The sequence below is a fragment of the Sceloporus occidentalis genome, unplaced genomic scaffold (genome assembly GCF_023333645.1).
Source record: "Sceloporus occidentalis isolate IW3139 unplaced genomic scaffold, rSceOcc1.0.p SCAF_4, whole genome shotgun sequence".
Taxonomy (NCBI): domain Eukaryota; kingdom Metazoa; phylum Chordata; class Lepidosauria; order Squamata; family Phrynosomatidae; genus Sceloporus; species Sceloporus occidentalis.
This window is the reverse complement of record NW_028316984.1, coordinates 61,460,754-61,475,286: the sequence shown is the minus strand read 5'-3', so window position 1 is coordinate 61,475,286 and position 14,533 is coordinate 61,460,754. Positions and strand designations below refer to the sequence as shown.

General features: G+C 40.2%; 1 long non-coding RNA gene across 1 annotated transcript; it reads right to left on the bottom strand.

Annotated features, from left to right (window-relative positions):
• Nucleotides 1–3,863: 3,863 nt before the first annotated feature.
• Nucleotides 3,864–12,645, bottom strand: LOC149313914 (uncharacterized). Its single transcript, XR_016281099.1, has 3 exons — nt 12,408–12,645; nt 9,989–10,165; nt 3,864–4,179 (listed from the first exon to the last, which is right to left on the bottom strand). It is a non-coding gene; the product is annotated as an uncharacterized LOC149313914 (long non-coding RNA).
• Between the last annotated feature and the right edge of the window lie 1,888 nt (nt 12,646–14,533).

Here is a 14,533-nt window from a genome sequence, read left to right as displayed (position 1 = left end):
TTCTTAACTCTTCTGTAACACTGATATAAGCCACTCTGTTACCAAATGTGGCTCAAGTGTTGATGGTTACCTATATTAATCTGGTGTTCAGACAGAAAATTAGTTACCATCACATATTCCACAATTCCATTTAAATGATTTATGTTGCTAATGTCCCAGTATCCACCCTGAAGAATAAATCAGCCAATGTATAAAAATCCTTGGCAAGGGGAAATATAAGATTTATGCATAGCTCCATTCACTAGTTATATAGTCTTTCTAACAGCAGAAGATGTCCTTAATCAATTTTAGAAACATCAGCTTTCTCCTTTCAGGGTGTTTCAAATATAGTTCCATTTATTAAAATTTTATTCTCATTAATCTTCTAACTCCACTTCAGAAGCACTCCATCAGTTTATATATTACCAAACACTATAAAAGCAAACAGTCTCTCTCAAATCTAGTTAAACGTAAATTTGGTTCTCGAGGCATAAAAAGTAGTGTAAAACAACTTTAACTGGCTGGGTAACAGAGATGCAAGAAAAGTAAAACTCTGTGTGTGTGTGTCTGTGTGTGTGTATAATTGATTGATTGATGGAGAAATACAACAGGAACTGCATGAAGACTATGGCCAAGGTCCTTGATTAAGGGAGATGAAACATGAAGTTCCACCAGGAAGAACTGTATCATGCCTCCTCTCCCACTTTCCCCTCAAACGCACCTTTTATCTGCTGCAACCTCATCCTTCCCAACACAAACATTTACCAGCAAATAGCGAGTGAGGTTGTGGCAGAGAAACATTCATGTATATTCCTATAACTGGGAGCACAGCAATACTGTCATCCTCCAGGACCTCTCAAGGAATGCCCATAAGTCCTGGATGGTGGCATCATTGATGAAAGTCTAGCTACAGGGATATAGCTGGAAATTTTTCTGCTGCCTCCACTGCTCAATGGCTGGGAGACAAGTGCAGAAGATATAAGGTGGGGTGTTGGGGGAACTTAGTCATTGTATGAGTTTGGAAGAGAATTCTGATCTCCACAACAATGAAAACAGAATTATTCACCCAACTTACGTAAGGCAAACAATCAAAGCCATATTGACTTTTACATTTGGACCCACCTTGCCCAACATGGTGCCTTCCAGAAATGGTGAGTTACAAATCCCATTATTCAATGAACAAACTGAATGAGAGGATGGAAACTGAAGTCTAGCACACCAGGAGGGAATCAGACTGGGGCTGTGCCCTGCGAGAATGAGGAACAAAGGCATTTCGAATAGGTTGATCAGGTTTTCTCAGTATGCTGTGGAGAAGCAATTGTTTTGAGAACAGACTATACACACACACACACACACACACACACACACACACACACACACACTGTATATACCTTACTTTCTTCTGTTAGCTTGATAGCAAGAAATCCCTGCCTGGTAATAGAAAGGGCAGCACTCATGAATGTAGATTGCCCACTGGATTTCAGCACAAATTCTGCATGCAGAGGGGTGTGACAGGAAGCAGAGTTATGGGAGCATGGGAAATTGAATGCTATGATGTAAAATGGTGCACAGTTTTGCCCAGGACATAGGATAATTTGTTCTTTCCTCTTTTCCTGGAGAACTGAAGAATTCATTCCAATAGACTTCTATGCATGCCTCAATGAAGGGCTAAAAACAGAATGCAGCTGAGCATAACTTTTCCTTAGGTGGACTCCACTGTTCCCTCTGTGTGTAAATGTCATATTGTTTTTTACAATAAGAGACTTGTGTTTTACGACCCTGCCTGGTGGTTTTATCTTTCACAAGGGAAATAACACAAGAACGATGATAAATTGTGTAATAGTTGCTCTTGTAGAGATCCACAGGCTGAGAAGAAAGACCATTTTTAAATGGCAAAATGGAGGTGAGGATTAATGGGCAAGGAATCTTTCTTTTCTTTTTCTTTTCCTTTTTTTTTTTTTTTTTTTTTTTTAGTAAAATACTATCTGAAATGTTAATGGCAAGTTCCTTCTTTTAATCTCACCACTAAGTAGTAAGAATCTGTCTGTAGCCTAGCCATTCTGGGCAGCTAAGACTTTCTCTGCAGCTTGGGGCATCTGATGGCTTCCATGTCAAGTGGGATGATACGGCTGCTCCAGAAGTTAGTATGAACTGTCTAAGATGCTGAAGCCTATATACAAAATAATAAATCCAGTGTTTTACATTGCTTATGTAAAGTTCAGAGTTGGTTTGCCACTGCCACTAGATGCAATTTAAGGCACACTTTTGAAGCTTTCCTGGTGCAAGGGTGAGGAGAATGTAGCACATGAAGCATTTCAACTTTGAGCAGGTTGAGAATTCTCATGTTCCATGAAAGTGAGCTTGGTGTTGTTCCCATCTAGTGCTCTCCCTTTGCATTCAGGGCTAGGCTTCCTGATCTCATTAGTGGCCTCTCCAGTAGGTCGGAAACACAATGGTAAATAAAACGTTTTCATTGCCTACTAGAAGGTCACTCATGTCAGTCAAGGTACAGTGGTCTGTGGCAGACAGATAATAATTAATAATTTGTTTTATTTATATACCGCTATTCCAAAGATCATAGCGGTGAACAGCAAGTAAGCTAATTAGCAAGTAAGCTAATTTGCCCCCAACAGTCTGGGTACTCATTTTAGCGACCTCGGAAGGATGCAAGCCTGAGTCGAGCTTGGGCCGTTTTGCTGGTCTTGAACTCGCAACCTTGTGGTTTCGAGTGAATGGCTGCAGTACAGGCATTTAACCACTGCGCCACCAGGGCTGTTTGAGACTTTGTCATAATATACAATGTGTATATTATGACAACAGGCATACTGCTGTCATAATATACACATTGGTAAACTAGGCATAGCATTTTAACACTCTGAATTATTAAACAGGGCAAAGGCAAGCTGGGTACGATTGCCTGAGGTGTGTTAGAACTGTGGAGAGCGGGGGGAGACATTGAATACACTGCATCACAGTAACATGTTACCAGTAGCAATGCATGTATTATTCCTTTAGTTTTGAAGTTTGCATCCTAACATGATAGAGGAGGTGTTTAGGGTGGCATGCAATACATAATCAATAAATCAGTAAGGAATCAGTAAAGAGTACCATTGCCATAATAACAATGCATAGCCACACAAAATTAAGTAACTTTTCTAGAAACATCCAATCACAAATATTAATTTGTATCTCTGTACAATGGAATAAAATGATCTTTCCTTTTGGTTGGGCTTCTTTATATGATTACAAAGAAAATAAATAAGGAGAGAGAGAAAATAGATGAAAGAGAAGAAGAAAGAGAGATGAAGGCTGTATCTACACTGCAGAATTAATGCAGTTTTGGCACTGCTTTGACTGTCATGGCTCAATACTGTGGAATTCTGGGGTTTGTGGTTTTGTGAAATGTTAAGCTTTCTCTCCCAGAAAGCTGTGGTGCCATAACAAACAACAAATCCCAGGATTCCATAGGATGATAGCATGACAGATAAAATGGTGTCAAACTGTATTATTTCTGCAGTGTGATATCACCTGGAAGAAAAGGGAAAGGAAAGTGCATAAGATATGAACAAGGCTAGACGTATGCACTGATTACCATATTTTCAAAACACATTTCTTTGAATCTGACATTTTTAAAATCCACATTCATCTGTAGGAAAAACAGTAAAATCATTTAACCATTGAACAATATGGTGAACACCTTTCCAAATTTAAGCATATAAGCCTTTTTGCAATAGTAAAAGCCTACAAGATCCAAAAACACAGACCTTCTATTAAATTCCTTTTCACATAAATATAACTGAGCAAGTATATCTACATATTGACCACCAGGTAACCAGTTTCATCTTCAAAGAGCAGCAGGCCCTTCAAGAAATCTATGGCTAAGATTTAGAATACTTAGAAGATCTGGAAGGAAGTGTGTAAAGCAACTTGTGTACTTTATTGAAATGTTGATTTAAAGAAAGGGAACCAAGCAGACAGAAGACCCAATTCCCCTATTGCACAAATGGATCAACTGGGTAGTTTCAATACCTCCTCTGGAAAGCTAGAAAACTTTCCATAACAGTTTCTGGTGGTAAGGCAGACATAGAGAAGGATATGGGAACTGCAGGAGGAAGGAGATCTTTCTTGATCTTCTGATTTTTCTTTTTTCCAAAGCTGTTGCTTGGCCTTCTGGTGGGCTTCTTCTGCCATCATTGAATCCTAGCCAAAGACAGGAAAACAAACAGAGAAAGAGAGAAATATTTCAACAAAATAAGAAAATGTATCTTCCCTAGATGAAGAAAGCAGGAAGATTAAAATAAATCTGAATCAAAATATTGAATAAAGGCTTATAGAACACTGCTTCCTTCTTCATTTATTCTTTCCTGTTTTCTGCTCAGCCACTTTAACTAGCCTCTCACTAATTGTAAGAGACACAATTAAATGCAAAACTAAAAGACAGCTCATATTCCTGTATTTGTAACTAAGGTGGAATGCCAGGTATTCTGAATGACCAGATTTAGTTGAGAAAAGAGCGAATAATAGTCAGAGCTCATTTAATTTTCTGAACACCTCCTAATTGTGCAGGCATATACCTCATCTCATGTCCTTTCATTACTAAACCACTCCCTCTTCTTTCCTACCCCATCATTAAGTGCCTAAAACAAGAAGCAACCTTATTCTTCAAACAGGTGGCAAGATTGCATTTCAGACTTTTTTTCCCAATGAAGAGAAATGTATTTTGTGAGTTCCTCTGAGAAAAATACCTATGAAAGATGCCCTTCCTTAGAAATTTAGCCAATTCAAGTTTTCAGAAATAACTTAGAAAGCTTAAACATCACTTTTTCCCAGGTCACATCATCTAGGCACATGGGCTACATAAGCTGTTTTCTGATCCCACAAATATCTTAGACTATAAGCACCAGAACATAAATATCCCTGGGAATAAGCACAGCAATGCAATAGATTATAAAAAGAACATTCGTGCAGCATATTACCACCCTTTTCTCATTTTGTTAGTAGTTTCAAATGTACTGTTTAGCCAAATGGTCATTACAATATCATACATACATACTAAAACAGAAATAAAACTAAATTATTAAGGGAGGCTTTTACACTTCATGTCAAACCATTTATGACAAATGTACTCCATGACAATTTATAGCATTCAGGTAGTTCCACTGCAAATGTGAGAGAGAAAATTGTGTTCCCTCTCTCTCTAGTTACATTACAGAATATCAGCGCATTCTGTTGGTTTTTTCCAGCTGCACAAGTAGTTGTGTTTTGGTCCCTAGGCAAAATCACTTGTGTAAATAGTTCTGCACAACTGGAAAGGCATTGGAGTCCTGCATTTCATGTAGACCAGAATTAGTTGAGCAAGTGTAAGCATTCCACATGTAGAACTATACTGTGCCTTCCCCAATCACCACTTTAGTACTCACTGGTGGTGTTCCCACTGTTTTGCTGCAATAGCCAGTGAGGGGAAAGGGGTATTTCAGCAAAAGATTGGTGGAAGGGGAATTGGAGAAGCATTTGGCTATGCCCTGATGGCCAGATAGACACCAAATACATTTTTCACAGAGATCCACTGGAGCCCTGCTGAGGACTCAACAGATGATATTATCAGTCTGTGTCTAGATATGGGGACATAAATGTTTCTTCAGTCCCTCCATCAGCAATGAAATGACCATTAGGAAGCTATTGCAGTGGCACAATGAGTCCTGGTGGGGCTTTGGTCATTGCAGAGGGAGACAGAGAATATCAACCTCCACAATGACTAAACAAAAACAAAAAAAATACACAAGTATAAGATGGGCTTACACTTGTGTATGTCACTAACAGAATGCCAGTCCATGCACGCAACATTATTTATGCTAGCAGAATGACTCTAGAATACTGGCCGCAATAAATAGATATATGACTATTGAATTCTGCATGTAATAGAGATGTTGAAGGCACAGAGCATTTTCCCATTCAAAAGACTTATGATCCTGTGTCCAGTCTATCATTCTCTCTCTAGAATCTGCAAAATAAAATATAAAAATTACCCAATTCTCTGGGAGCAAACAAGGGAACAACATAATTTCCTCTGCCCACAGAACTATTGCAGCAACAATCCTTGCTTCCAGCTACTATTAAAAGATAGCTATCAGAAATATCAAGCTATGTACGGTTGTTAGATGTTGCAGCACCATTGTTGGATAATATTTCCAAGGGCTATGCCAACAGCCATTGAAAGAGGGGGGAGGGGGCTTTATGCTGTGATTTTTAAAAAAGAAGAAGAGAAGAAGAATTCAGTAACTGTGAGCAATCTGCAGTCTCTGGGAAATTTGGGACCAAGTTCATTGTGAACAAATGTGCATTGTTGTGCTAAGTGTAATACACTGACGGATGGAACTTGGCATGCATCACAGAAAGGGGAATGAAAGGAAACTCTTAGCCTGTGATAGGCCTTATGATGGCCCCGTAAAATATTGATTGAAGCACATTGAACCTCACAGAGGCATTCATGTGCTGTGATAGGGGTTTAAATGAATAGGCATATTCAGCATGATATGAAACAAGCAAGCTGCCTTACAGATTGATGTGCTCAAATTTGAAAAGTATTATTTTTTAATCTGAAAACCTGCTGATTGTTCCTTCTAGATTCTAATATTATGTATTGTTAGCATTTCTATATAACTGTGGAGACAGTCATTATTTTGACTATTTGGAATATACAGTATTGTATGAAACTTCTATAACTGACTGGCTGACAACAGCATCTGCAATGTCTTTATAATATGATCCTTTAGAACTAGTACCCATAGAGGGCCAACACAGCTTCAGAACTCAGTACTGAGGGATGGAGATTTCCTCCACATATATGGATCAGATTGTCAAAATGTACCAATCCCATAAACATTTATACTACTACTCACCACGCCTTCTGTCAGGAATGGGAACTTTGTCCGTCTAGGTGTTGGAGACAATGGTCCCTTATCATTGGTCAACCCCACAACCCATAGCAATAGCAATAGCAATAGCATTTACATTTCTGTACCACTGTATAGTACTCTCTAAGCAGTATACAATGTGTTAGCCTTATTGTTGGCAATAGTTTTTCCAAAGGTTAGCAACATGTCGATAACAGTGTCCAGGCATTTTTTTTTCCAAGAGGAAATGTAACTGGCACACCAGTATAAGGGAATGAAAAATGCTTTATTACATGGAAATCACTAGGACTTCCAATGACCATGCTTGATCTACTAACTGAGGCCTGGGACAGAGCTCCCCAAAAGGGCTCCCTGCTGGTGGCCTATTTCCCTCCAAAGGAACGCCGCAGCTGGCAAACCGCACGGTGTCCCTCCGGAGTAAAAAGAACCCCCAAAACCTGGGTTCTTTTTCTGTTGCTGGGCAGACGTCACAAGTGCGCCAATGGCACACTTGTGATGTAAGTGACGCACAGCTACATGTATATGCCACTCATCACTTACATCAAAATGGCGGCACCCGTGTACACGGGATGCTGCCATTAGTCTGCTGCCCCACCATGCTAGAGTTAGGGACCGCACGGTTGGTATGCGGTCCCTAACCCTAGAATCGGTGAAAGCATGGCGCTTTGGGACCGTCTGTCCCGCGCCATACTCACAGTACAAATCTGATCCTTCAGAAACCCATGCCCCTCAGCATATTGTGTCTTTATTCATAGCAGATTTCTTTGGTGGCTGTTTTTCAGTAGAGCTGGACAAAGAGGATGGACTACCTCCTAGGGTACATTTGTTGTTATTGTTAACTGCCCTCAAGTCAATCTCAACTCATGGCAACCCTGTGGATGAGACATCTCCAAGCTCCCCTGTCCTTAATTGCTCTGCTAGGATCCTGCAGGCTCATGGCCATTGTCTCCCTGATCAAGTCTAGCCATCTGTCATGTGGTCTCCATGTCTTTCTACTGCCTTCTATCTCTCCTAGCATCATTGTCTTTTCTAACAATTCATTCCTTTTCATGATGTGGCCAAAGTCTCAATTTAGTCATCTTGGCTTTCAGAGAGAATTGAGGCTTGATCTGTTCTGGGACCCATCTACAGTATTCTCAGCACTCTTCTCCAGCACCACATCTCAAATGAGATGTTTTTCTTTCTATCAGCTTTCTTCACTGTCCAACTCTCACATCTGTATATGGTAATGGGAATACAATGGCTTGAATGATCCTCACTTTAGTGTTCTGATTACACTGTAGGATCTCATCCAGCTCTTTCATAGCTGCCATTCCCAATCCTAGTCTTCTTCTGATTTCTTGAGTGCTGTCTCCATTCTGATCAATATTTGGGAACTGTTTGACTATTTCAAAAACAAGCTTCATTTATATACCGCTTCATACCGCCTAAGCAGTGTCTAAGCAGTTTACAACTGTAAGCTAATTTGCCTCCAACAATCTGGGTACTCATTTTAGCAACCTCGGAAGGATGCAAGCCTGAGTCAAGCTTGAGCCCTTTTTTGCTGGTCTTGAACTAGCAACCTTATGGTTTTGAGTGAGTGGCTGCAGTACAGGCATTTAACCACTGCGCCACCAGGGCTCCTATTTCAGTTTTCTTGTTATCTAGAACGAATTCTAGTACATGTTGTATGTCGTTATTTTTGTTTCCTTAATGTTCAGCATTAAGCCTACATTGGCACTTTCCTCCTTGAAGTTCTTCAGTAATTATCCCAGGTCTTTGTTCCTGCTAGTAGTATTGTGTCATCTTCATATCTTAGGTTGTTAATGTTCCTTCCTACAATCTTCACTTCTCTTGCCTCTGAATCTAAGCCTGCTTTGCATACGATATTTTCTGCATACAGGTTGAACAAATGGGATGATAGAATAAAGCCTTGGGTGATAGAATGAAGGGGAGCTCTGGTGCCACAATAAACTACAGTTACCAGAATACTATAGCACTGATCCATGACAGTTAAAGTGGTGTCAAACCGAATTATTTCTGCAGAGTGGATGCCGCCTTGTTCCTCTTTTTTTGTTGGTGGTGGTTTTCATTTCTCTGAATTGATTGTTGTAGTAATTCTCTTTGTCCTTGGAGAAAGGACCAGCGGGTCATTAGACAGTAGCATTCATTGTTCTGATTCTGATTCATCTATACTGTAGAAATAATGCCGTTTGACATCAGTTTAAATGCCATGGCTCCATCCTACAGAGTCCTGGGATCTGTAGTTTTGTGAGGCACCAGCACTCTTTGGCAGACAAGGTTAAAGACCTTATAAAACTACAAATCCTAGAATTACATAGGATGAAGCCAGAGCACTTAAAATGGTGTCAACCTACATTATTACTATAGTGTAGCTCCATCCCCTTCCTAGAGCTGGAGGACCAACAGATGCTAGCGCACACACTGGTAACCTCAAGGCTGGACTTTTTCAAAGAAGCTTACCGCACTGGGCTTGTGGGCCGTTCTCAGAATGGCCCGGCAGGAAATGGAACAAGTGGGGGATGGATTTTACCGCACACTCCAGTCCCTCACTCGTTCTGTTCCCCCTCTCTTCTGTTCCCATTCTGTTCCAGAGGGAACGCTTTTTGAGAACTGTTCAGAGGCTGGACCATGTTGCCTCTTTTCGGTAGACTTGTCTTGGTGAAAATATTTATCTGGACTGTATTCAACCAAGAAAAAAAAAAACACATCACTCTCAGATTTATCTATAAGGATTATTTGAAGGTTTCATTACATACAGACACAGGCATCATTCGATGCATTTAAAACAAATAGTGCAACTATTGCATTTTAAAGCTATTCATTACAGCTAGAGCAACCTGGGTCAGTAAATAAAAATGAAGGATGTTGCTGTCTGGGGTGAAACTGAAGAGATATTGAACTGATGGCAGTCATTTTCTATTCTGTTGGCTTCACTACACCTATTTCCTGTCAAATCACCATTAGGGAGGTAGAAGGTTCACCCTGCAAATATATAATCCCAGCATTTCCCAAGTGCTTTTATGAACTGAGTCCTTTCAGACATCAATGAATGTTCACCTATAAGATAAAAGATCAAATGAACACCATCGTACTTGATTCTTTCATTTTCCTTCCAGCCTATTTCTTCATTGAAATTGGAGGTGTAATGATACGACAAGCCCATGACCGCATCTGTGAGTTGGGCTTTATATTATTCCTTTGATGTCTTCAGATTACAAATCTCTTCGTCTGAATTTCTCTCTCCAGTTTGACCAGTGACCTTCAAACATCTGTGACATGAAGAAGTGAACATATGCACAGAGGTAATATAATTATTGGAGAAGCTAAAAACTTTTGCTTGAGGTTTTTGAAAAGACCTTTGGATAATGAAATCATTAATGCCTGGTGTCAGTTCTTTGTTTATAAGACACCATCTGGAATTAGCACAATTAAATTAATCAGATTAATTATCTAGAATTAATAGTAACAGAAGGAAGATGTTTATCCCACAGAATCTGTCATATGTGACTAAATACATGGGGGAATTGGGTCTTTCTGCTTGTTTTGTATTCTTTTGTTTCCCAGACAGACAGTTTTCATTTTGGGAGGGACTGTTGTCAGTTGTGTAGAGCTACATGTGTTGCATGTAGAACACCTCCAGTTCAGTCCCTTATATCTCCAGGTAAAGTTAGGAAAGATCCTGGAATGTTAGGAAAGCCATTGGAGACTTGATGCCAGTCTGTAGATGGATGCTGACCTAGATAGATTTATGGTCTGATTCCACATAAGGCTCCTTCCCATGTTCCAGTTGTGAAAAGAAAACCTTTGAGAATAATTTTAATGGGGGGGGGGGGGAGAACTCAATCTGGGCCGCATCCTTTTTACTACGGGAAGTCAGCATTACTCAGTCAGTTGAATCCACCACAATGACTTTGCTTTACATCCACTGGCCTTCAAGTCTTTTAATTGATAGCTTTTACTTCTATTTCACAACGTGAAGATTTAAAGAGATATAAAATGTCTCTAAGAAATTGCATGGAAGGGGAAGGAGAGTGTAAAACTGTTTCCATGGCAATAGTTCTGATAAGAGTAATAGTCTATCTAGCCTGAAGGTAGAGGTGAGTAAGAGACTAAAAGGTGTTGAAATAACTGCCTTCATGGATATTTTTTTATAGTTAGAGTACATACATTTAAATTTAGGCATTAGTTCCTGATTATTACAGACAGATATTGATAATCTATATTTAAAAAAGGCACCAGCACAAAAACAACAACAAAAAGCAGAGGAGAATAGGACTGAAAGAATACATAGAATGTATGAAGAAAATGGGTTGTTGTTTTAAACAGTGCACTTAAGGCATCAAAACCATCTTGGAAACTATAATTTGGACTACTATCTCCAGAATCCCCCAGACAACATGGCAATTCACCAGGCTGGCCACTAACTACTCTGGCTTTGGGATTCTAGGAACTGTTGTCCAAAAATGTAATTTTTCCAACTTCTGATTTCTTCAGGAGCAACTAAAGTCAGCCCTCCATATCTATGGATTCTGCATCCACAGACTGAACCAGTCATGGTTTGAAAATATTCACACACACACACACACACACACACACACACACTCCACAAAGCAAACCTTGACTTTTGCCATTTTATATAAAGGGCACTATTTTCCTACACCATTCTATATAATGGGACTTGAGCATCCACAGACTTTGGTATCCATGGGACTCCTAAAACCAAACCACAGTGGTATTAACACTTCTGTTGATACACTCAATACACTTAATACCAACAATAGCTAAAATCTTTCCTTATAAAACTTAATCCATTAATCAGCACTAAAGATAAAAACATTCTGAAGATGGGAAGCTAGTCAATGAGAAAGTTAAAATGGACCATCTATGACCTAAATATGACTGGTAGTCCCAACCTTTAAAGTTGTTTTAATGTTTGATGTTATGGTGATATGTCAAATATTGTTCTTGATGAGGTAAAATCATAGTATTCCATGATGATTTTACATAAGCATTTTTCAGGCATTGCAATAGAATTTGTACCAGAAAAATAGAATCTGGAGATACATTGCGAGCATCTTAAAAAGGAAAAGCCAAGGCTGGCCCTAACATTAGGCAGACTGAAGCAAACATCTCTGGTAATAGATGAGAAAGAGAGATAGATTGTAACCTGCGGGCACATGTCTGCTGACTAGTCTGACTTGCTTTGCTGCAGTGGCAAAACTAAGCCACTGTCATTGGTGATGCTAGCAGAGAAAACTGTTTTTCTGCCTGCTGCACTGCAAAAGGGATACAGGGTCAAAAGAAAATGCTGAATTACCAAAATGGCTAGAGGGGGTTCTTACACAAACTTGATCTATCGCTCCCACTTCTACCCTTCAAATTGGGCCAGAAGGTGAGGAAACAGGACAGCATGAGCACAAGGTGCATAAAATAATAGAATCATAGTTGGAAGAGACCTCAAGAGCCATCCAGTCTAACCTCCTGTCATGCATGAATACATAATCAAAGTACCTCCGACACATGGCCATCTAACCTCTGCTTAAAAACATCCAAGGAAGGAGACGCCACCATTTTCTGAGAGAATGTGTTCCACTGTCGAACAGCTCTTACTGTCAGGCAGTTCTTCCTAATAATAATAATAATAATAATAATAATAATAATTTGTATTCCGCTTAATCTCATGGAATCCAAGTGGATTACAGCAGTATAATAACATACAATTAAAAGAGAAATGCATTAAAAATTCCAAAGTCCCCAACCCTTCTCTCTAACATAAAAACATAATTGAGTCCTTAAAAAAAGATTAAACCAAAAAAGAAAAATTAAAAACATACAAATACACTGAAATGGGATAAAAATTTCACATGGAGTCCAGGTAGGATAAAAGATAAACAATGAAGAGAGTGAAGTGGGGAGGCAGGCCAGCAAGGGTATTCTAGTTTGGAAAGGCCGGCCGGAAGAAATCCATCTTAATAGCTTTCTTGAAGGGTTCCAAGGTAGTAATCTGACGGATCTAGTCTGGCAGGTTGTTCCAGGGTCTAGGAGCGGCTGATGAAAAGGATCTCTGGGTCACTGCCGAAAGTCTAGTCCTCTTAGGTTGGAGCAGATTCTTCCCAGCAGAATGAAGAGTGTGGGGTGGATTATATGGGAGAAGGCGCTCCTGCAAGAAGTCAGGACCCAAGCCATGTAGGGCTTTAAAGGTTAAAACCAACACCTTGTATCTTGCCCAGAAACTAATAGGCATCCAGTGAAGAGATTTTAAAACTGGTGTGATGTGGGCAGATCTATATGTACCAGTAACCAACCTGGCTGCCATATTTTGTACCAATTGAAGTTTCCAAACTTGACACAAGGGTAGCCCCATGTAGAGCGCATTACGGAAGTCGAGCCGAGAGGTTACTAGCACATGTACCACTGTTTCAAGGTCTCCCTGCTCCAGGACCCAGGGGCGCAGCTGGCGTATCAGTCCTCCTGACCGTCACGTCCACCTGAACTGTCAGATGAAGGGACGAGTCTAGGAGCACCCCCAGACTGTGAACATTGAGGTGGAATCTCTTTTCCTATAGTTCGAATCCATTGTTCTAGGTCCTATTCTTTGTTGCTGCAGAAAACAAACTTGCTCCATCTCCAGTATGACATCCCTTCAAATATTTAAACATACCTATCATGTCACCTCTTAACCTTATTTTCACCAGGCTAAAAATACCCAGCTCCCTAAGTCACTCCTCACAGGACATGGGACAAGATTCATAGTCCTGAAGTTACATTGTAACATCTGGGTTGATAGGAGTCAACAGGACCTTCAGCTCTGGCCACTCAGAGACAGCTTTAAAACAAGCCATCCTCAAGTGATTAGTGTTTTGCTGCAACCCCTCTTTCCCTCTCCTTCAAGACTTCTTTCTACATCCTACTTTTGTGGGAGAAAGTTGAAAATAAGTTGCAACCCGTGATCTCCTTTTTCTGGAAAAGGGAAGGATACTTATTTACATGATCCTGGAGGGAAGAGGTAAGGATAGAGCTCCTTATAGGCTCTGAAGACAACTGAATTGAAGCAGCTCCAAGAAAGGCCAGAGAATTCTATTGCCTCACCTATAGCACAGGATTCCATAGAATGGAGCCATGAGGAATCATAGTGCTAGCATGAAAGGTCCTAAGAGTATGTCTACAGAAGTGATTGAGGCATAGCGATGTGGAATGATGGGATGTTGGCACTGGAGGAAATGGCTGCTGGTTTCAGGGGGTTCACTGAAGAAGTGATGGGCAGGTCTTTGGGAAAATGGCTTTCCACTGAGTGTGGTTGTCCTTTCATGGGAAAGGACAGGAGAGGGAATTGTGAGATCTTCTGGATGTTGTTGGACTATACCTCCCAAAATCCCTTGGCTGTGCTGATTATGCTTGTAGGCCCTTGCAATTCACATCCCTAGTATAAGACCTTTCTATCAGCATGACTTAGGAGACTTTGGCCTGTTACAGACTGCCAAAATAAAGCTGCTTCGGGTCTCTTTGGAGGTATGCTGTTTAAATGATGCATGCATCCTAAGAATCCGGAAGCTACACCAAAGCTGCACTCCAGTGCTTAGGAATGGAGTGTGGCTTTAGCGCAACCTCTGGACTCTTAGGACCCATGCATCATTTAA